Raw genomic sequence first — 23,722 nt, 5'->3', positions numbered from 1 at the left:
CCCGGGCACCCCCTTACTTATTTTTTTTTAAGTTTATTCATTTTGGGAGAGAGGGTGGAGGAGCAGAGAGAGAGGGAGAGAATCCCAAGCAGACTAGGCACTGTCAGTGCAGAGCCTCATGCAGGGCTTGATCCCACAAACTGTGAGATCATGACCTGAGCCAAAATCAAGAGTTGGATGCTTAACTGACTGACCCACCCAGGTGCCTCTAAAATGTATTATTTCTAAAGCAATTGTATCAGATTGTTTCATTGAGTTTTACTGTGAATTCAGTATTATTTAACAATGTAAAGAAACAATTTTACAGATATTATTAAAAAACTATAAGCCTAGAGAGTTATGAAAATGTATGCCAGCCTGTCCCAGATGTAGTTTGAAGTAAAGGGAAAGAAGATGGGATGAATACAGCCCAATTATTTGAATCTGTTGGAAAAAATTTCCATCCAGTAGCAAATGAGTTATATTTAGATATGAAGCAAATTATCATCATTTGTGATTCTAGCCAGCCCTCTCCTGAAAAATATCTGAAGCACCAGTTTCTGCTTATTGTTCATTACTTCTCTGGAAAGGTTTCGTTTAGACAAAAATCACAAAGAGAGTATGTGGTATTAGATTGAATTTTGAATAACCGAAAAATTTAATGAAGAGAACATAATGGTACACATAACTAGATTATTCACTTGAGTTCCTTCCCTCTTCTTTGCCAATCTTGGTTCTTCCTCATTTCTGGCTATCTGGGTTGACATGCCCTTCAAGAATGAGGCTAGATGTGGTCCATCCCAGGCAGTAAACAACTTTTTGGAACTGTTCATTCCAAGTTTCAGTCAATGGTTCTCAAACTTGGGTGTATGCCAGAATCCCTAAGATGCTTGATAAAAAGTACAGATGCCTAGACTACTAAGAATTTCTGAGTGTGGCCAGAACACCCACAATTTTTAAAATACATTGTAATCTGAAACGATTGGTTTGGATCTTTCATGTTTAATGTATTCTGGGAGCAAATAACTGTATATTACCTTTCAAGATTCATCTATTCCTGGGTTTTACCATCTATCAGAAGTTGGATACCTAGATGATACTTGCTATGGGTTAAAGTGTATACTTCCCAAATTCATATGTTGAAGTCCTAACCCCTCTCCCTAGTGCCTCAGAATGTGACTATATTTGGAGATAGGGTCTTTAAAGAGAGATCACGTTAAAATTAAACCATTAGGATGGGCCCTGATCTAATATTAGTGGACTGGTGTCCTTAATAAGAATAGGAGATTAGGACATGTACATGAACAGAGGGAAGACCATGTAAAGACATGGGACAAAGACAGCCATTTGCAAGCAAGGAGTTAGGCCTTGGAAGATAACAAACCTGCCAAAACCTTGATCTCAGACTTCTATCTTCTAGAATTGTGAGAAAAGTAATTCTGTTGTGTAAGTCACCTAGTCTGTGACACTTTGTTATGGCAGCCCTAGAAAACGAATACAGTACTAATCTGTGTTGTGTATCTTCTATGTACAAGGCACTGTGCGAACACTTTATTGAACCCCTTAGAATGTTGCTAGCTCTTACATTTGTGGAGGGAAGGAAGGAAGGAAAATGTAGGCTAGGATCCAAGAAAGCCATTCATGAATGGTATGATATGTCCTCTTCCCTGTTGCCCACAAACTTTAGAATTCCTTTCTTGGGGTGCCTGGGTGGGTCGGTCTGTTATCTGTTAAGCCTTTGACTTTGGCTCAGGTCATGATCTCATGGCTGGTGAGTTTGAGTCCTGCATTGGGCTCTCGGCTGTCAGCATGCAACCCGCTTTGGATCCTCTGTTTCCCTTTCCCTATGACTGTAGTCACAGCACTTCCAACAATTATTATTTTTTCTAATTCCAACTAGCAGTGTGTTAATTGAAATTAGGGAGAACAGAAATAAGGGGAGCTAGGCCATTACCTAGCCTCTGCATCCTCTTTTTACCTTCCATTACTTCTATGAACTATTCTGGATGCCATATTGGTTAATATAGTTGTTATATTAAAAGTCCACTTTCAGTTTTTATTCTGATTCAACAAATATTTATTGTGTACCTAATATCTACCCATTACTAGGCTAGAAATTAAGTATACAAAGGTGAACACAGCATGGTTTCTTTCCTAAAGGAGTATGCACTTCAGTAAATACAACAGAGGAAATAAATGCATCAATAGAATAAAAGATAAGGGCAGAAATGGCTATTTTATTTTAATAAGAGATCCAACTTAGTAGTTCTGAATCAGAATGATTGTTAGAATTACTAGGAGAACATTTTAAGTGAGTCACAGATTCTACCATCGATCAACTTATTCAGAATTTTCAGGCATGAGGTCTTTGATTCTGTGTTTACAAAAACTCTCTTCTGGTCCCTCATGCTCATGAGGTTGGAATACAGAGGTCTAATGTATCTTAAGTGTATGTAAGTGTGTGAAGTGGAGGTTTGCACTCAAGTAGTAAGTTAGGTGATGGTCCATGTGCTAAGGATTACTGAATCAGTTTACAGAGTATAATGTGTTCTCTGTGTGTGTGATTTAAAAAGTATTATTAGTGTCTCAAGATGTAAGTGGAATAAATGAAATAATATTTTTAATCAAACTAAGGACTCTGAGAGGTAAGTGACCAAAAGCCCAACTCAAATTAGCATAATCCTAAAAGAGCATGAATGGGCTCATAGATGGACAAAGGTGGAATAGAGCCTCTAAAGTGCTATCCAGCACAGTGGCCACTAGCCATATATGGCTAGTGGCCACTTGAAATATGGCTGGTCTGAGTTCATATTTTCTTTAAGTGTAAAATACACATTGGGTTTTGAAGATTTGGTATACAAAAAGAATGTATTCTGTTTTCTTAACATTTTTCTATACTGAATACATGTTGACATAATATTTTGGATATGTTGGGTTAAATAACATATCTAAAAATTAATTTTACCTATTTTTACTTCTTTTTAATGTAGCTACACATGTGGCTCACATTATATTTTTGTTGGACAGCATTATGCTAGAATCATTGGAAATAGGGGATCTATGCCTCTAGGACTGTCTTTCCTCTCTGCTTCTTTCTGGGTGTTAGCCTTTTTACCTCCAATTGCAGAGGACTTTTCTCCTAGAAGCAGAAACCTGGAATCTTACAAGGTCTCTACTAAAGAGGAATGGGCACTTCTCTTCCAGATCCTATTTTGAAAATCCTATGGAAGAATTTTAATTGGTGCAGCTGGAATCATGAACCAATCACTGTGGCTGAGAGAATAGAATAATACTGTGATTGGCTGCATCCGGGCCAAGTGTCCATTCCTGTAGCTGGGCCAGGGCACAAAATAAAGTGGTTAGTCATTACCAGAACCACATGGGTAGAATAGAAGATTAATTTCCCTATATTTTTCAAAACAATAATAATAATTAGTGTTTGTTTAGTGCTTACTATGGGCTAGGCATTATGATAAGCATTTTTACATAGATTTTCTCATTTAATATGTTGAACAGCTATTTTGAGGAATTCTGATGAAATCTTAAATGTAATAAATCTTGAACCATGACATTCTCCTGATCTTTCCAATCTTAATAAATAAATGAACACATAAATACTTAAGCCATACAACCCAGGAATCATCCCTGCTTCATTCCCTCCTTCCCCTTGCCTTCATTCATTTATTTATGTTAAATAATTAACTTTTCCATATCCATGCTTTACACAATAGCCAGAATATTTTTAAAACATAAAGCTCAATTAAATAAAGCAGTTCAGTGAATGAAATCTAAACTTCCCAGCATTGTGTGGCTTCTGTTTAACTCTCCAATTCCTTCTTGTGCTATACTGCTTCTCACTAAGTTTCAGTTACATAGGTCTCCTTTCATGCCAAGCTCTTTTCTATCTTTGGCCTTCCCTCTTCCTGGAATGATTTTCTGGTTTTCTGAGTGGCTAGCTAATCCTTATCCTTTGTATCTCAGCTTAAGTGTCACCTCCTCAGAAAGACTGTATCCTGAACATCTTATAGAAAATGGATCTATAGTTACTTTTTAACTATCTCATCACACTCTTTTATAGCACTTATCATAATCTACACTTATTTGTTTACCATCTGACCCATTTACTCATGCATAAACTCCATGATTATATTGAACTTTGCTGACTTGTTCACTGTTCTAATCCCAGCATCTGTATAATATCTGGGAACATAATAGGTGTTCAGTAAATATTTGTTGAATATGTGAATGAATATTTATAGATGAGGGAACTAAGGCTTAGAGAAGGTAAAGAACTGACTCAAGTCATATAGTATGAAGTGACAGAACCAAGTTCCAAACCCAGGCAGCTTGATTGCAGAGCCCCACTATTAATTGCCATGCCATAAGAAGGGACTATTGTAGTGGGCAGGCAAAACAATAAATGTCTAATAGTAGAAAGCACTGGTCTTGGTATCAGAAGTCTTGTGTTCATTTTTGGCGCTGTTAACTGGAGTGAGAAGGCCCCATTTAGTCCACATGGCTGGGAGTAGAGGAGGGATGTTATACAAACAATAATTGGGACCTATATTATTCCAGAACTGGAATAATTCTGAAAAAGAATGAGGGCAAATAACAAATGTCTACAATATGATTCTAGTATATTCTCAGAGTGCACTGAGAGGCTACCTATACCTTTCTTACAGAGGCCATCTCTTTTGACACTTATCTTTTGCAAATGACTTGAAATTTTGAAATATAATATTTTCTGGTGGATATTCAGTTTGGAATGAAATTGTGGGGACAGCTGGAAACAAGATAATTGCTAATTGTGAAATCTGAGAGCGCAGACTGACAGTTGTGAGAATATGATAATATTTTCTACTATAATAAATGCAAAGTCATGGATAGACTGGTGGATGCAATTCTTTTCTCTCTTAGTATAAATGACTCTCTCCATCCATTCCAAAAGTGTATCTAGTATTTATAGTTATTGTTCTTTAGTTGTATTATAAACTAAGGTTAAAGGTTATAGCATTTCGTTTTCCTGATGTATTTCTAAGAATATACATCTGTTTTTTAACTTGTAATTTTTATCTAGAAAAAAATATTAATGATTTTATCTATCTGCTCTCTATCGGTTCAAAAATAATTTAATTTTCTAGAGGACAGTTATACTTGTGGAGGGGAATGCCTCATTGTTTTTGTGTGTGTGTGCTTTGGAAAGAAATTGTATGATTCATTTACCCAGGGAAATCATTTGGATTGTCTATTTACAGTTTTTTTTCAATTTTCATTTCCATTGGCCAGGTATAGTTAACATAATAGCCAACATGTACTTGAACTGATCACCATTATAAACCTGCCGTGACACAGGGCTTTTAGTCTTCCCTGCTTGAAGACTGTGGTCTCATTTGAACAGAAATATTTTGCAGTAAAACATTCATCAGACTTTTTCCCCCTCTTATGGATAAATCCACCAAAACTGATCTAATATGGTCAAATTTTCAACACAGTTCATTGTTTTTTTCAAACCCATAAACTGAAGCAAATAAAATTCACTTCTCCAAGCCTTCTACAGCTTACTATACACCCTCAACTTTAGCTTTCCCTATCTCCTTTCATATTATGAAAGCCTCATTCTTTATAAATGAAACACAGAGGGGGGAAAACTTAAAAGTCATAGTTAATGCTGAAATATGCGGCAGGAAAATAGAGCCTTTTCTTTTTGGTGAGATCTGATTTATTCATACATTGCATACATTCACTTGCCAAACATTGACTGAACATTTCTTTTATATGAGAAATAAGGATCAAATAGAGTAGAAAGTATATAGGATCCAGGAGTCAGAAGACCAAGGTTCAAATCCTGAGTCTACCTCTTCATAACTGTGATTATGGCAGAAACAAATATCCCTAATGAGTCATGGTTCTTCCATGATTTTTAAGGTGAGGATAATAGAATCTTCTCTGCCTGCCTTTAAGGATTATGGTAAAGCTCTAAAGAATTCTGTAAATTATAGCTTTCCAAATAAATGGCAAATGTATTTCTTATTATGTGCATGAAACTACTTCATATGGAGGATTTAAAAAAAAATCACCATTCTTTTTACTATACTTTGGTTTACCAGTCCATTTCCTGGAATGATTTTTTCATGACTTTATATTTTTAGAGCAATTTTAGATTTACTATAAAATTGAGAGGGGTTGCAGAGATTTTTCATATACTGTCTGCTCCCACACATGTATAGCCTCCCTCATCATCAAAGTCATTCACCAGAATGGTACTTATTTTTTGTTAAACCAAGGATGAATATGCATTGGTACATAACAATCATCTGAAGTCCATAACTTACCTTAGGGTTCACTCTTGGTGTCATACATTCTATAGATATGGAAAAATGTGTGATGACATATATCCATCATTATAATATCAAACGGTATTTTCACTGCCCTAAAAATCCTCTGTGCCCTGCCTGTTCATCACTACCCCTCCCCCAAGCAATCACTGATCTTTTTAATATCCTCATAGTTTTGCCTTTTCCAGAATGTCATATAGTTGGAATCATATAGTATGTAGCCTTCTTAGATTGACTTCTTTCACTTAATAATATGAATTTAAAGTTCTTCCAAGTCTTTTTTCATGGCTTTATATCACTTCTTTTTAGTGCTGATTAATATTCCATTGTGTGGATGTACCATAGTTTATTTATCTATTTTCCCACTGAAAGGTATCTTGGTTGCTTCCAAGTTTTGAAGATTATGAATAAAGCTGCTATAAACATCAACATGCAGGGTTTTGTGTGGATGTAAGTTTTCAGTTCCTCTGAGTAAATACCAAGGAGTATGAATGTTAGATCTAATGGTAAGAGTATGTTTAGTTTTGTTAGAAACTGCTAAATTATCTTCCAAAGTGGCTGTACCATTTTACATTCCTACTGAGATTTTATGAGAGTTCCTGCAGCTCCACATACTTACCAACATTTGGTGTTGTTAGTGTTCTGGATTTTGGCCATTCTGGTAGATTTGTAGTGGGATCTCATTGTTATTTTAATTTGCATTTTCCTGATAACATGTGATGTGGAGCATCTTTTCATCTGTATATCGTCTGTGGTGAGATCTCTATTAATGTCTTTGGCCTACTTTTTAATTGGGTTGTTTGTTTTCTAGTTGTTGAGTTTTAGGAATTCCTTGTCTATTTTGGCCAACAGTCTTTTATCAGATTTGTCTTTTGCAAATATTTATCCCAGTCTCAGCTTATCTTCTTATTCTCTTGATACTGTCTTTTTCAGAGCAGAAGTTTTAAATTTTAATGGAGTTCAGGTTATTAATTATTTCCTTCATGGATCGTGTCTTTGGTGGTGTATCTAAAAAGGTATCACCGCACCCAACTGAATCTAGGTTTTCTCTTATGTTATCTTCTAGGAGTTTTATAGTTTTGCATTTTACATTTAGGTCTATGATCCAGTTTAAATTAATTTTTGTGAAGGGTGTGAGATCTGTATATAGTTTCAGTTTTTTGTATGTGTATGTCCAGTTGTTCCAGCACCAGCTGTTGAAGAGACTGCCTTGTTCTATTGTATTGCCTTTGTTCTTTTGTCAAAGATCAGTTAACTATAAAGGTCAATTTCTGGGCACACTGTTCTGTTACATTGATCTGTTTGTCTATGCTTTTGCTAATACTACACTGTCTTGATTACTATAGCTTTCTAGTAAGTCTTGAAGTAAGATAGCATCAGTCTTCCAACTTTTTTTTGTCCTTCAGTATTGTATTGGCTATTCTGGGTCTTTTGCTTCTCCATATACACTTTAGCTTGCTGGGATTTTGATTGGGATTATATCAAATCTATAGATCAAGTTAGAAAGAACTGACATCTTGACAATATTGAGTCTTCCTATCCATGAACATAATCTCCATTTATTTAGTTCTTTGATTTCATTCATCATAAGTTTTGTAGTTTTACTAATGGATCTTGTACATATTTTGTTAGATTTATACCTAAGTATTTCATTTTGTGGGGTGCTAATAAAAATGATATTGTGTGTTTAATTTCACTTTTTATTGCTGGTATGTAAGAAAATAATTTACTTTCATGTATTAACCTTGTATCCTCGCAATCTTGCTATAATCGCTTATTAGTTTCAGGAGGGTTTTTTTGGTTGTTGTTGTTGTTGTTGATTCTTTCAGATTCTCTACATAGATAATCATGCTGTCTGCAAACAAGGACAGTTTTATTTCTTCCTTTCCAACCTGTATACTTATTTCCTTTTCTTACCTTATTGCACGAGCAAGTATTTCTAGTACAAAGGGGTGGTAAGAGAGGACATTCTGGCCTTGTACCTGATTTTAGTGGGAAAGTTTTGAGTTACTCACCACCATTATATATGATGTTAGCTGCAGGTTTTTTGTAGATAGTCTTTATCAAGGTAGGAAAGTTACCCCTCTATTCCTAGTGTTCAGAGTGTTTTTCTATCATAAATTGGCACTGAATTTTTTTAAAATGCTTTTTCTGTATCTGTTGTTATGATCATATGATTTTTCATTTTTAGTCTGTTGATATGATGGATTACAGTAATTATAGATAGTCTGAACGGGCCTATATCTATTAAAGGAATTGAGTCAATAACCAGTAATCTCCAAAACAGAAAACACCAGGCCCAGATAGGTTCACTGGTGAATTCTATCAAACATTTAAGAAAGAAATTATATGAATTCCCTATAATCTATCTCAGAATAGAAGCAGAAGGAATAATTTCCTACTCATTCTGTGAGGTCAGCATTACCCTAATACCAAAACCAGACAAAGACATTAAAAAAAAGAAAATATAAGTCAATTTTTCTCATGAACATAGATGTAGAAATCCTCAACCATTAGCACACTGAATTTTAAAAAGTATAAAAACAATTACACACCATGACCAAATGTTATTTATTTCAGGTATGCAACTGAGGTTCAGCATTTGGACAGGATGGCCAGAGCTGGCTGGAGTTGAGTTTTTTCTCTCCTAGGTCAGTTTGGCTCTGGCTAAGTAGTTTTCCCTGAAGGCAGGGAGTCCCTAAGAAGGGCAGGAAGTCCCTAAGAACAGAGGTGCTCTGTGTATTTAACAATGGTTCCTTTCCCCTTCCCCTGGAAGCTTGAGAAGAATTTTCTTTGACATTTACTTTGGGAATCTAGTTGAACTTCTGGAGGAGAATCCCACAATTACTGTGTTGGGGGCAGGTATCCCACAACAGTGTCCTCCTAGAGATTTTTTTTAAAATTATTTTTAATGTTTATTTATTTTTGAGAGAGAGAGAGAGGCAAGCAGAGAGAGAGGGAGACACAGAATCTGAAGCAGGCTCTAGACTCTGAGCTGTCAGCATAGAGTCTGATGCAGGGCTTGAACTCACGAACCAGGAAATCATGACCTGAGCCTAAGTTGGACACTTAACTGACTGAGCCACCCAGGCGTCCCTAGAGAATTTTTTACATTAGAAAATTGAATGCTATTCTTTTTAAAAAAAATAATTGTTTTTATTATTAAGTAATCTCTTCGCCCAACGTGGGGCTTCAATGTACAACCCTGAGATCAAGAGTCACATGCTGTACTGACTGAGCCAGCCAGGCACTTGGAATAATATTCTTTTTTTCATCATTATTATTGAGATATAATTGACATAAAACATTGTGTCAGTTTAAGGTGTACAGTATGTTAGTTTGATACATTTGTGTATTGTAATATGATTACTCCAGTAGTATTAGGTAACACTTAGGTCATACATTTATCATTTCTTTTCTGTGTTGAGAACAGTTAAGATTTTGTCTCTTAGCAACTTTGAAATTTATAATACAGTAGTGGTGAGTATAATCACTTTGTTGTGCATTAGCTCTCTAGAATTTATTTATCTATTGGTTGTAAGTGTATATACCCTTAACATCTTCCCAGTTCTTCCACACCCTCCAGCCCCTGGTAACCACCGTTCTACCTTCTGTTTTTACAAGTCTTATTTTCTTTTAGATTTCACATATAAGTGAGATCATACATTGTCTTTGTATTTGTCTTTATGTGTATTTTTTTTTCTTTCTGAGATATTTCACTTAGCATAATGCCTTCAGAGTCTATCCATGTTGTCACAAATGGAAGGATTTCATTCTTTCTCATGGCTGAATAATATTTTAGAGAGAGAGAGAGAGAGAGTGTGTGTGTGTGTGTGTGTGTGTGTGTGTGTAGGTGTATGTATATCTCACATCTTTATTCATTCATCCATTGATAGACACACTTAGGTTGTTTCCATACTTTGGCTATTGTAAATAATGCTACAATGAACATGGGTGTACAGACTTTCCTTCAAGATACTGATTTCATTTCCTTTGGATATATACCCAGGAGTGGGATTGCCAGATCATATGGTGGTTCAATTTTTAATTTTTTGAGGAGCTGCCATACGGTGTTCCATAATGGTTGTACCAATTTGCATTCCCATCAACAGTATGTTAGGGTTCCCCTTTTTTCCACATCCCCACCAACATTTATTATCTTTTGTTTTTTTTTGATAAAAGCTACCCCTGGAGTTTTTAACTTCCAGATTTGTCTATACTGAGCCTCCAGCACTTCCTCAGTTATACTTCAGGTTCTCCTACTTTGCACTGGTTTCCCTCGCAGTTTCTGTTCATGAATCTCTGCTCCGGTAAGCTATAATTCCTGTATCCACCTGTCTCTCTATTCTTGGGGGCAGCAGCACTTTGCTCTGTGTCTTAGGGATCCAAGAATTGCTGATTTTTCAGTGTGTTCATATTTTTAGTCATTCAGATGAGGCAGTGACTTTCATGCTTTTTACATGTGGAACAGGAAATCAGAAGTCTCTCTGGAAACATTGTAAGACTTTGTTACAATTTAAAGTGCTTTGAAATCCCCTTAAAATAGATTATACGTAACAAGGACATTATTGTTTATTTCTTGAACTGTCTTAATTTTTTCCTAAAGTGGAAGTTTTAAGAGAGGCTAGTTTGGCTTCTTTATATTACTTGTAAATAATCCTGGTTTTAGGATAGGGAAATCTTCTATAAGAATCTAACAAAGAGGGGCACTCAGCTGGCTCAGCTCATAGGGCATGTGACTCTTAATCTTGGGGTTGTGAATTCAAGCCCCAAATTGAGGTAGAGTTTACTTAAAAAAAAAAAAAAATATATATATATATATCAAAATGACTTTTTCCTCTAGAGATGAACTAGGTAATTTATAAAAATATTTTTAAATGGCTCAGATATATTTATAAAATGAATATTATACTTATTATACTTAATATATTATGACATATACTTGATATATACTTGAATACGCAGTTAGAGATGGAATTGTAGTTTGTAACATTAGATGTGTAGGGGTGCCAGATAATTTAATATATTAGAAAATAAATGCAATATGTATTTAGATTTTTAGTTTAACATATATACCTCACTGAATTTGGGAGTTACGCTGTGGGGGAAAGAACATTAGATGAGGATGGATTTGGAAGAATTGAGTTCTAATCCTAACTATGGAAAGTATGGTTTAGTGAGTAACTGGATAGGTTTTTGGGTCAGTCATGTTTTTTGAATCCCAGTTCTACCACTTTTTGCTGAGTGACCTTGGGTAAGTTTCCTAATCTTCCTAAACTTTAGTTTGTTTAACTTAAAAAAAGAGATAATTATAGTACCTATCTCTTAGGGTTACTGTAAGGATTAAATGAGAAAATGCACAAGTAAGTATTTAGCAGTTTGTTAGATCATCATCATTGTCATCATCACCACTAATGCCACTGATTAGTCATTTAATCTGTCTAGCTCTGTTAGGTTCTCTTATTGATAAAAGGACTAAATTAGTTGATTTCCTTGTGGCTATTATTATTATTATTTGAGTAAATGTGTTTGAGAGTGCTCTGTTAAAAGCCTGCCTAAATAGAAGATATCATCATCATCTTAGGATTGTTTGAGCTCTGAAATCTTATGACAAAAATGAAAAACCATCTATGACATTAATCCTTGGCTCTCCTGTTTTATCTCAAAGCTGTGACTAAAGCAGAGAGAAATTTGTTGCCAATCTCCTCATCTTTGCTTTCTTCATCATTACTCCATATTTATCCATCGTATATAGCAAATTACAGAAAACAGATAGGGTTTCTTAAGCCAAGACCAAAATAGGAAGAGGGGGAAGCCACAATAATAGTGGATATTTACTTAGTCTTAGTATGTACCAGATACTGTGCTAAGAGCTTTTATATATAAAGAGCTTTTATATATATTGCTGTTTAATATGCATATATATATATATATATATATATATATATATATATATATTTAAAATTAAACCTTTCCCCATTGTACTTCTACCTTAATCTTTTTATTCTTTGTCTCTGTAACTTTTGTCTCCTTAATCTTATTTGCCCATAATTCTCTTCTAAGAATTCTGCATTTTGGCCAAGTGCTGGATGGTGGTTTGCAACATTTATTGAACATATCTTTTACTGTTCAAACTTTATGTCCCTGTTTGAAACCCCTCTTCTCCTTCCTTTCTGTTTTCCCTACCCAAGTCTTTCAGCTTGGCTCAGACTTCCATTTTGAAGCTGTCTAATTATTGCTGAAGTGGCTTCCCTTCCTTGCTATAAGCACTAGTATGGAAGAAAATACTTTGCTAAATAAAAACATAGTGCTAATTTTTAAATTTGCATACAGTATAATACGTTATTCTAATGGCTATTGAATGTAAAGTTGTTCTTCAACAGCTGAGAATGGAAAAATGGTGTATTTTATTTAAATTTAGACTAATTTGCATAGGCCTTTTTGTGTGGCTTTCAATAGTTTAATTCTAATTCCAGAGTAATGAAGATGATTAGGTAGCTGTTGAAGATGGCTTAAGTCATTTTAAAATGAAAACTGCAAGAGTGCTCAAATTTATTCTGCCATCTTCTTTTGTTGTGTCCTCTCATCCAATTTCAAAATTCTAGTCCCCTTACATACTTTAAAAGAGAAGTAAATACTATTTATCAAAGTAGTAAGTAGTAAGTGACCAATGGAGAGATTTCAAGCATCTGTGGGAGACAGATTTTTGTACAAAATACCTACTATAAATAGTAAAGAATAATTAGTAAACATATGAATTATTTCCTGAAGCCTCAGGAAAGTTGTTCAGTTAACAGACTGGTCTGCATTAATTATAGTGACTTAGGGATCATTAATAAATTAGATTGCTTCTATTTCATAGGCACAGAGAACCCTAATTTATGAAGGGAGCATTTTCCAAAAGTTTGTTTAAAAGTTGCTTATTGGGAGCTTATTGACATCTTCAAGATGTCACTGTTAGGAGCTGGGTAAAGGATGAAGCTTGAGCCACCAGGGATAGTCATGGTCATAGGAAACTATATATATATATATATATTATAGTTATATATAATATGTATATATATTTGGAGAGAGAGAGAGAGGAGGAGAGAGAAGGAGGGAGGAAAATAGGGAGGGAAGCAGAGAGAGAGAGAGAGAGCGAGCTTGATTGAGATTGAGAGTGGTTCTATGGAATTGCCTCATGTGATTGTAAAGGCTTGGTAAGTCCAAAATCTATAGGGTAGGCCTTCAGGCTTGAGACCAAGGAAAAGTTGAGTCCATAGACAGTCTGTTGGCAGAATTCCTTCTTGCTCCAGGGAGGCTAGTCTTTGTTTTGTTAAGGCCTTCAAATGATTATGTGAGACCCACACGTAAGGAGGGTAATCAGCTTCCAAAGTCCACTGATTTAAAATGTTATTCTTGAGAGGGAGTTAAGATGGCAGAGTAGTAGGGGGCCCCTGGGCCTGCCTCATCCCTGGAACACAGCTAGATTAACATCAAATCATTTTGAACACTTCAGAAATTGATCTGAGGATTAAGAGAACAATCTGCATGATTAGAAGGAAAGAATGTGGCAGGTACGAGGTGTAGAGAAGTGAACTGGGGGAGAGAAGAGCCATGGTGCCATGGAGGGGAAGGGAGCCCTTTTTGCAGATGAAGGAGAGAAAGTGGGGGAGGGAGAGCAGTGCATTGGGTTTGTGCAAGAAAAACATTTCCCGAAAACCATTGACTGGGGAATCAAGAGAAACTATCACCAGGTTTTCACAAGCAGTGGAGCTCAAATTCATGTTTTAGCATTTACCAGAGTCAAAATGGGTGGGTGTGGTGGTACTCCTGTGGTTAAGGAGGGCAGAGGCCTGGAAACAGACATCCTGGTGTATAGATCCCCTGGGTCACGCTGGGAGAGAATGTTCCCCTCCCTGGAGTACATTTGGAAGAGGGTATACTGTCTTTGCAAGGACAAAAGACCCAGCGGGCTCCATCAAGTGGCTGTTCATCAGAAGGGACAGAAGTGCATACAGAGGGCAAATGACCTGGTTGCTGCTTTTTGCTGTGCTTCACCGTGAACTCCAAGCACCTGTGCCACTGTGTGCTGCTTTTCTGGGACAAAATGGCACCAGACAGGGCTTGGTGAATCTCTCCTCCAGTGGACGGGAGTGGGTCGCCCTGTACTGGGTCCTTGGAATTTTGAATCCCAGCCATGTGTAGGAGATAGAACAAGGGAGAACTGTGCTACCAGGTGTGCCGAGGGCCTGGGCACAGAGAGGGTGAGGGCAGGGATCTGACAGAAGCCTGGGACAGAAGAGGGGAAATTGTTCACTTTTCTGCGAGAGTTTCCTGAATAGTGAAGGGTACCAGCTCTCCTCCCTCTTTACTCCTGGGACAAGAGAGCAGGGTGACTCCATTTTTGCCTTGGACCGCCAACATGATTGGACTTCAGTGAGCAACACAGCACCCCCAGTGGAGGCTGGAGCCACTTACACCAAACCCTGACCGCATATGTCCTATAGAGGCATCTTTACTAGGGCAGGTGTGACTGAGCCAGCACAGTGTACCTCCTCTGCAGATGACCAGCATGGTTCCTCAGCATTCACCAGGTCTACTGATCACAGAGTACTGCAAAGTGTCAGCTTCAGTTCTGGTGGAAATAGGACCAGGCTTTTCTTTCTTTCCTGTCTTGTCTTGTCTTTTCCTTTTTTTCTTTTTCTTTTTCTTTTCTTTTTTTTCTTTTCTTTTTTTCTTTTCTTTTTCTTTCTTTCTTTCTGTCTTTCTTTCTTTCTTTCTTTCTTTCTTTCTTTCTTTCTTCCTTATCAGGCTTATTTTAAACAAATCAAAGCACACCTAGTTAGAGGTGTAAACACTCCCCACTGTAAGCAAGGAGGAACTCTGCAGAGGACTGACCTGTGGGAAAGAGCAGCCAAAACACAACAGCAGAGTGCACATAGAATATACCAGAAACACTTCCTAAAGCACCAGGCCCTGGACTGTGTATGGCTCCTTCTTAATATAGCATTACTCTCAGCAGAAAATATAACAAGGTTTCATAACACAGAAAAGACAGAAACCTAGACAAAATGACAAGACAGAGTAATTCTCCCCAAAAGAAAGAGCAAGAAGAAATCACAGGGGTTTACTCAAAACAGATATAAGCAATATATCTGGACACGAATTTAAAACAACAGTCATAAGAATACTAGCTGGGCTTGATGAAAGCATAGACGACATAGAAACAGATACCCTTGCTGCAGAGATAAAAGACTAAAAACTAGTCAGGCCGAAATAAAAAGCAAAAAAAAACCTATAACCGAGATGCAAAACTGACTAGATGTAATCACAATGAGGTTGGAAGAAGCAGAGAAACAGATAGGTGATGTAGAAGATAAAATTATTGAAAATAAAAAAGCTGAAAACAAGAGGGAAAGAAAACTATTAGATCATGAATATAGACTCAGGGAACTCAGCAACTCCATAAAGTGAAGTAGTATCCATATCATAGGAGTCCCAGGAGAAGAGCGGGGAAAAAAGGACAGAAGGTTTATTTGAACAAATTATAGTTGAGAACTTCCCCAATCCGGGGAAGGAAACAGGCATTCAAGTCCAAGAGGCATAGATAACTCCCCTCAAAGTGAACAAAAACAGATCAATATCAAGACATATCAGTGGAACTTGCAAAATACAAGGGTAAAGAGAATTCTGAAAGCAGTTTGGGACAAAGGTTCTTAATGTACAAGGGTAGACACATAAAGTTAGTAGCTGACCTGTCCACTGAAACTTCTGGCAGGTCAGAATGAAATGACCTGATATTCAACATGCTAAATGGGAAAAATATGCAGGCAAGAATACTTTATCCAGCAAGGCTGTCATTCAAAATAGAAGGAGAGATAAAGAGTTTCCAAGACAAACAAAAACTAAAGGAGTTCATGAACACTAAACCAGCTCTGCAAGAAATATTAAAGGTGACCCTTTGAGTGGGAGAGACCAAAAGCAACAAAGACTAAAAAGGAACAGAGATAATCTACAGGAACAGCGATTTAACAGGTAATACAGTGGCGCTACATTCATATCTATCGATAATTACTCTGAATGTTAATGAACTAAATGTTCGGATCAAAAGATGTAGGCTATCAGAATGGATAAAAAAAAACAACAAGATCCATTGATGTGCTGTTTCAGAGACTCATTTTAGATCAAAGACACTTCCAGATTGAAAGAGAGAGGATGGAGAAACATTTATCATGCTAATGGACATCAAAAGAAAGCTGGAATAGCCATCCTTGTATCAGATAATCTAGATTTTAAACCAAAGACTGTAGTAAGAGATGAAGAAGGGCACTATATCATAATATAGTGGACTGTCCAACCAGAAGATCTCGGAATTGTAAATATTTATAACCCCACATTGGAAGAAGCCAAGTATATAAATCAATTAATAACAAACTTAAACTCATTGATAATATACAAAAATAGTAGGGAACTTAAACATCCCACTTACAACAGTGGACAGATCACCTAAGGAGAGGATCAACAAGGAAACAATGGCTTTGAATGACATACTAGGCCAGATGCCCCTAACAGATATATTCAGAGCATTTCATCCTAAAGCAGCAGAATACACTTTCTTTTTGAGTTCAAATGGAAGATTCTCCAGATCACATACTGGGTCACAAATCAGGCTCCAACCAATACAAAAAGACTAGGACTAAGGCTAATATGGCATCATGCGTATTTTCAGACCACAACACTTTGATCTTGAAATGATCCATGAGAAAAAATTTGGAATGACCACAGGTACATGGATGTCTAAGAACATCCGACTGAAGAACAAATGGGTTAACCATGAAATTAAAGAAGAAATAAAATGCATGAAAGGAAATGGCAATAAAAATACGACAGTCTAAAACCTTTGGGATGCAGGAAAGGCTTTCATAAGAGGGAAGCATATAGCCATATAGGGCTTCCTTAAGAAGCAAGAAAAGTTTCAAATATACAACCTAATCTTACACCTAAAGGAGCTGGAAACAGAACAGCATATAATGTGTAAAACCAATAAAAAAAGGAAAACAAAGATTAGAGCAGAAATAAGTGATATGGAAATACAAAACAAACAAACAAACAGTAGAACCCATCAATAAAACTAGGAACTGGTGCTTCAAAAGAATTAACAAAATTGACAAACCCCTAGCAGACTTATCAAAAAGAAAGAAGAAAGGACCCAAATAAATAAAATCACAAATGAAAGAGGAGAGATCACAACCAACACTGTGGAAATACAAACAATTATAAGAGCATATTATGGGCAATCTATATGCCAACAAACTGGGCAGTCTGAAAGAAGTGGATAAATTCCTAGAAACATATAAATTACCAACACTGAAACAGGAAGAAATACAACATTTGAACAGACCTATAACCAACAAAGAAACTGAGCAGGTAAGCAAAAATCTCCCAACAAACAAGAGTCCAGGGCTGGATGGCTTCTGGGGAATTCTTCTAAACATTTAAAAAAGAGTTAATACCCCTTCTTCTGAAACTGTTCCAAAAAATAGAAATGGAAAGAAGACTTCCAAACTCGTTCTATGAGGCCAGCATTACCTTGATGCCAAAACCAAAGACCCCACTAAAAAGGAGAATTACAGACCATTGTCCCTGATGAACATGGATGCAAAAATTCTTAACAAGATACTAGCAAATTGAATCCAATAGGACATTAAAGGAATTATTCACTACAATCAAGTGGGATTTATTCCTGGGCTACAGAGTGGGATTTATTCCTGGGCTACAGATTTGATCTGCAAATCAATCAGTGCAATACACCATATTAATAAAAGAAAGAATGAAAACCATATGATTTTCTCAATAGATACATAAAAAGCATTTGATAAAATACAGCATCCATTCTTGGTAAAAAACCCTCAACAAAGTGTAAAACCAATAAAAAAGGAAAAAAAAACAAAAAAAAAATTAAAAAAGATGGAACAAACCTCAGCATCATAAAGGCCATATATGAAAGACCCACACTTAATATCCTCAGTGGGGGAAATCTAAGCTTTTCCCATAAAGTCAGGACACAACAGGGATGTCCACTCTCACCACTGTTGTTCAGTATAGTACTGAAGTCCTAGACTCAGCGAAAAGACAACAAAAAGAAACAAAAGGCATATGAATCAGTGCAGAAGAAGTCAAACTTTCACTCCTCACAGATGACATGATACTATATATAGAAAACCCGAAGGACCCCACCAAAGAATTGCTAGAAGTGTTACATGAATTTGGCAAAGTCACGGGATATAAAATCAACATACAGAAATCTGTTGTATTTCTATATACCAATAATGAAGCAGCAGAAAGAGACTGGAATTGATCCTATTTACAGTTGCACCAAAAACCGTAAGATACCTAGGAATAAACCTAACCCAAGAGGTAAAGGATCTGTACTTTGAAAAATATAGAATACTTCTGAAAAGAAATTGAAGAAGACACAAAGAAATGGAAAAACATTCCATGCTCATGGATTGGAAGATCAAATATTGTTAAAATATCTATACTACCCAAAGCAGTCTACACATTCAGCACAATACATATCAAAATAACACCAGCATTTTTCACTGAGCTAGAACAAACACTTCTAAAATTTTTTGGAACCAGAAAAGACCCCAAATAGCTAAAGTAATGTTGAAAAAGAAAAGAAAAGTGGGAAGTGTCACAATTCTGGACTTCAAGCTATATTACAAAGCTATAATCATCAAGACAGTATGGCACAAAAAACACACATATAGATCAAAGGAACAGAGTAGAGAACCCAGAAACGGTCAACTCATCTTCCACAAAGCAGGAAAGAATATCCAATGGAAAAAAAAGTCTCTTCAACAAAGGGCGTTGGGACACCTACATGCAAAAGAATGAAGCTGGGTCACTTTCTTATACTGTATACAAAAAATAAACTCAAAATAGATGAAGGACCTAAATGTGAGATCTGAAACCAATAAAAATCCTATGAGACAGGGCAGAAAGTAATTTCTCTAACATTGTCTATAGCATCATTTGTCTACATATGTTTCCTAAAGCAAGGAAAACAAAAGCAAAAATGAATTATTGGGACTACATCAAAATAAAAAAGCTTCTGCACAGCAAAGAAACAATCAACAAAACTAAAAGACAACATACTGAGTAGGATATTTGCAAATGATAAAGTCTTACTAGCTCAAATATTTAAAGAACTTATACAACTCAACACCAAAAAAACCCCCAGTAATCAAATTAAAAATAGGTATAAGATGGGTGTCAGGGTGGCTCAGTTGGTTGAGCATCTGACTCTTGATTTTGGCTCAGGTCATGATTTCAGGGTCATTGGATCAAGCCCCATTTTGGGCTCTGTGGTGACCGTGGAGCCTGCTTGCGATTCTTTTTCACTCTCTTCTCCTCTTTCCAGCTCATGCTCTCTCTTTCTCTCTCTCTAAAAAAGAAAAAAAAAAAGCAAAGAAAAGAATAGACATCTCTCCAAAGAAGACATACAAATAGCCAACAGAGGCAAAAAAAGATACAGCACATCACTCATTATCAGGGAAATGCAATTCAAAATCACAATGAGATACCACCTCACATCTGTCAGAATGGCTAAAATTAACAACTCAGGAAACAACAGATATTGGCAAGAATGTGGAGAAAGGGGAACCCTTTTGCACTGTTGGTGGGAATGCAAACTGGTACAGCCACTCTAGAGAACAGTAAGGAGGTTCCTCAAAAAATTAAAAGTAGAACTACCTTACAACCCAGCAATTGTACTATGAGGTGTTTATCTGGAGGATACAAAACTGCCGATTCAAAGGGGCACATGTACCCCAATGTTTATAGCAGCATTATCAACAATAGCCAAATCATGGAAAGAGCCCAAATGTCCATCAACTGATGAATGGATAAAGAAAATGTGGTGTGGACACACACACACACACACACAATGGAATATTGCTCAGCCACCAAAAGGAATGAAATCTTGCCATTTGCAACAACATGGATGGAACTAGAGTGTATTATGCTAAGTGAAATAAGTCAGAGAAAGACAAATACCATATGATTTCACTCATATGTGTAATTTAAGAAACAAAACAGGCGAACATATGAGAAGGGAAGGAAAAATAAGGTAAATCTAGAGAGGGGGGCAAGTCATAAGAGACTATTGACTATAGAAAACAAACAGGGTTGCTGGAGGAAGGTGGGGGATGGGCATTAAGGAGGACACTTGTGATGAGCACTGGGTGTTATATGTAAGTGATCACTAAATTCTTCTCCTGAAACCAGTTCTACACTATATGTTAAATAACTTAAATTTAAATAAAAACTTGGAAAAAAATAAACAAAATGAATAAAATGTTAATTTCAACAAAAAAGTACCTTAAAGATCCAGAATATTGTTTGACCAAATATCTGGGCACTGTGGCTTAGCTATGTTGATACATAAAATTAACCACTATTCCTTCTTTTTGTTTTACTTTCTGGGAAGTCTCATTAATTTATCTTCTACTTTATTTTACAGATCTCTTCAGTTTTTCACTTTAGCTTGCATCTTTCATGTTTGGGACATTTCTCAAATCTCCTGTGATCCTTGGTTGTCCGTTTGTATTTGAACATGGGCCTCTTTAAAGTGGGTCATAACTCTGTATTCGTGGTTAAAGCTTATAACTATAGGGACATTGAAGGATCCTTCAGTGTCAGCATTTGTTAGCTTTTTTTCTTGTGCTGGGTAGATATTTGATTGTTCTCTGTCTATAAGCATTCTGGGTGCTAAATTGAGGAAGAAATCTTTACATTCAGGGTGTAAAATTTTACTTAATTACTTTGCTTTTAGTATTTTTTTTTTTCCTACTCTCAGCTGTAGCAGCTACCCTTCATCCAGAGAACATCTCTTTAACTCTCTCAAGAAAATATGGGGCGCCTGGGTGGCGCAGTCGGTTAAGCGTCCGACTTCAGCCAGGTCACGATCTCGCGGTCCGTGAGTTCGAGCCCCGCGTCAGGCTCTGGGCTGATGGCTCGGAGCCTGGAGCCTGTTTCCGATTCTGTGTCTCCCTCTCTCTCTGCCCCTCCCCCGTTCATGCTCTGTCTCTCTCTGTCCCAAAAATAAATAAAAAACGTTGAAAAAAAAAATTAAAAAAAAAAAGAAAATAAATCATAGTCTTCTGCTGGGATGGTGAAGGGATAGTTGTTTGGGTGTATGGAGTGGAGTATCAAGAGTTCATTTTCCTTAATTGACTTTCAACCATTCCTTGGAGTTTTAACCTTCAGACTCACTTCCAGAGGTACCTGGTACCACCTATTTCTAAACCTTTTGGAACTTCTGCTGTGCAAATTAGGTTTGCTTTCTTGGCTTTCCTTACTTCCAGCCATGAATTCAGGTTTTCGAAGTAGTTCGTGTTTATCCACTTTCCAGTTTGCAAAGTCTTGTTGCTGTTGTTTTCTTTTCCATGTTGTTTCTTCTTGTTGGGTGTATCTTAAAAACCCTTTTGTGGTAATTTTAGGAGATTTTAAGAGCATGTATAAGTTAATGCATGCATTTGGTGTGTCAGCTTTTTGTTTCTTAGAACTTATGGAAATTTTCAAACACATGCAGAAGTAGAGTGAATAGTAATATGAGTCCTCATGAATCCTTTTCTCAGCTTCAAAAATGATAAATTGTCAGCATATGGCCAATCTTTTATGTATATTCCCCCATATCCTCTAGATTATTTTATAACAGTCATAGACCTGACATCATGTTATCTATAAATCTTCTGCATATCACTCTGAAAGATATTTTTCTTCAAAAAGCAAAATTATAATGCCATTATTAAGACCCAAGTAAACCTAATAATTCCTTGATATCAAATAACCACTGAGTGTTCAAATTTCCACAATTTTATCCCTAAATTTTTTTACATTTGGCTTATTCAGATTTGTATTAAAATAAGGTCTAATGGTGAAGATCTTTTTTTTTTATATAAGTGAAGATGTTTTTTTAAGTTTATTTATTTATTTTGAAAGAGAGAGCCTGAGCATCAGCTGGGGAGGGGCAGAGAGAGAGGGAGAGAGAGAGAATATCAAGCAGGCTCCCCTGAGCCTGACAGCTCAGAGCTTGATGAGAGACTCGCTCACGAATTGTGAGATCATGACCTGAGCTGAAGTCAGAAGCTTAATGGAATGAGCCAGCCAGGCAACGCTAAATATGTGAAGATTTTAATAGACATTTCACCCAAGAAGATCCACAAATGGCTTTTCAGCAACAGGAAAAGATGTTCAACCTTTAGAGAAATGCAAATTAAAACCACAGTGAGATACCACTACACATTTGTTACACAACACACACACACACACACACACACACACACACACACCACCCCTTCAATTAAATGGCTATAATTGAAAAGACAAAAAATAACAAATGTTGGCAAAGATATGGAGAACCTGGAACCTGCATTGCTGGTAAGAATATAAAATGATACAACCAATTTGGAAATAAGCTTTTTCACAGTTTCTTAAAAGGTTAACCATAACCTTTAACCATAACCACTGTGGTAGTTCTATTAGGTATTTACACAAGTGAAATGAAAACATATGTGATTGACTGTTAATACTAGCATTAGTCATAATAGTCCATCCCTAGAAACAATACAAATGTCTGTCAACTGGTGAATGGACAAAATAATGAAGTATATCTCTACAATGAGATTCTTTTCAACAATCAAAAGCAACAAACTACTGAGATATGCTATAACACGAATAAACTTCAAAAACATTATGTTCAGTGAAAAGAGCCAGATGCAAAAGACTACATATTGTTTGATTTTATATAAGTGTAATATGCATAAAAGGCAAATTTATAGAAGCAGAAAGCAGACTGAATGGTTTCCGATGGTGGGCACAGTCTTTTTTAATCTATAGGTTTTCCACTTTCCCTTTTGCCTTTAATTTTTTGGTGAACACTTACCTTTTTATCCTTGGCTTTTTCTTGACTCACCTAATACTAACATCCTGTATACTGTTTCCCCTCCAAAGTTGCTAAATGAAACTTCCCTATCCTTGGTCACAATGTTTTCTCTTAGGGCTTGCCTTTTCAGCTTTTTAATTTGGTTGTTGAAAGTATTAAATCAGAAAATGTGAATAATTTAGCATGATTTCAGGCATGTAGTTTGCATTTAAATAAGTGGTATTTATATTGAGATTTGGAATCAATAGGATATACACACACACAGTATAGGAGTGCTGACGATACTGATTCCATCTTTGGCCCTCCATTTTGTTCATGTCTAAATGATGACCTCTCTTGGCTACTTATTCTGGGCTACTTGGAAGTTAATATACATGCCTTAGAAATGCCCTCCAGGGCTTGTTTTGGCCTCCCATGCATGAACCTGTTAGAGATTACAGTCTTTCCCCTTCCTGATACACAGGTGGTGCCACAA

General features: G+C 36.4%; 1 protein-coding gene and 1 pseudogene across 13 annotated transcripts in view; one reads left to right on the top strand and one right to left on the bottom strand.

The window, feature by feature from the left end:
• The window catches only part of LOC132695178 (proteasome subunit beta type-5 pseudogene), a 45,670-nt pseudogene extending 31,175 nt beyond the window's left edge, over window positions 1–14,495 (bottom strand).
• ANKS1B (ankyrin repeat and sterile alpha motif domain containing 1B) overlaps window positions 1–23,722 on the top strand; it is a 1,079,287-nt gene that overhangs the window by 76,708 nt on the left and 978,857 nt on the right. The gene's annotated exons all lie outside the window — the stretch shown is intronic.

This window comes from Panthera onca, chromosome B4 (genome assembly GCF_046562875.1).
Source record: "Panthera onca isolate mPanOnc1 chromosome B4, mPanOnc1 haplotype 2, whole genome shotgun sequence".
Taxonomy (NCBI): Eukaryota; Metazoa; Chordata; class Mammalia; order Carnivora; family Felidae; genus Panthera; species Panthera onca.
The sequence above is the reverse complement of the archived record's forward strand: the minus strand, read 5'-3'. Positions and strand labels throughout refer to the sequence as shown.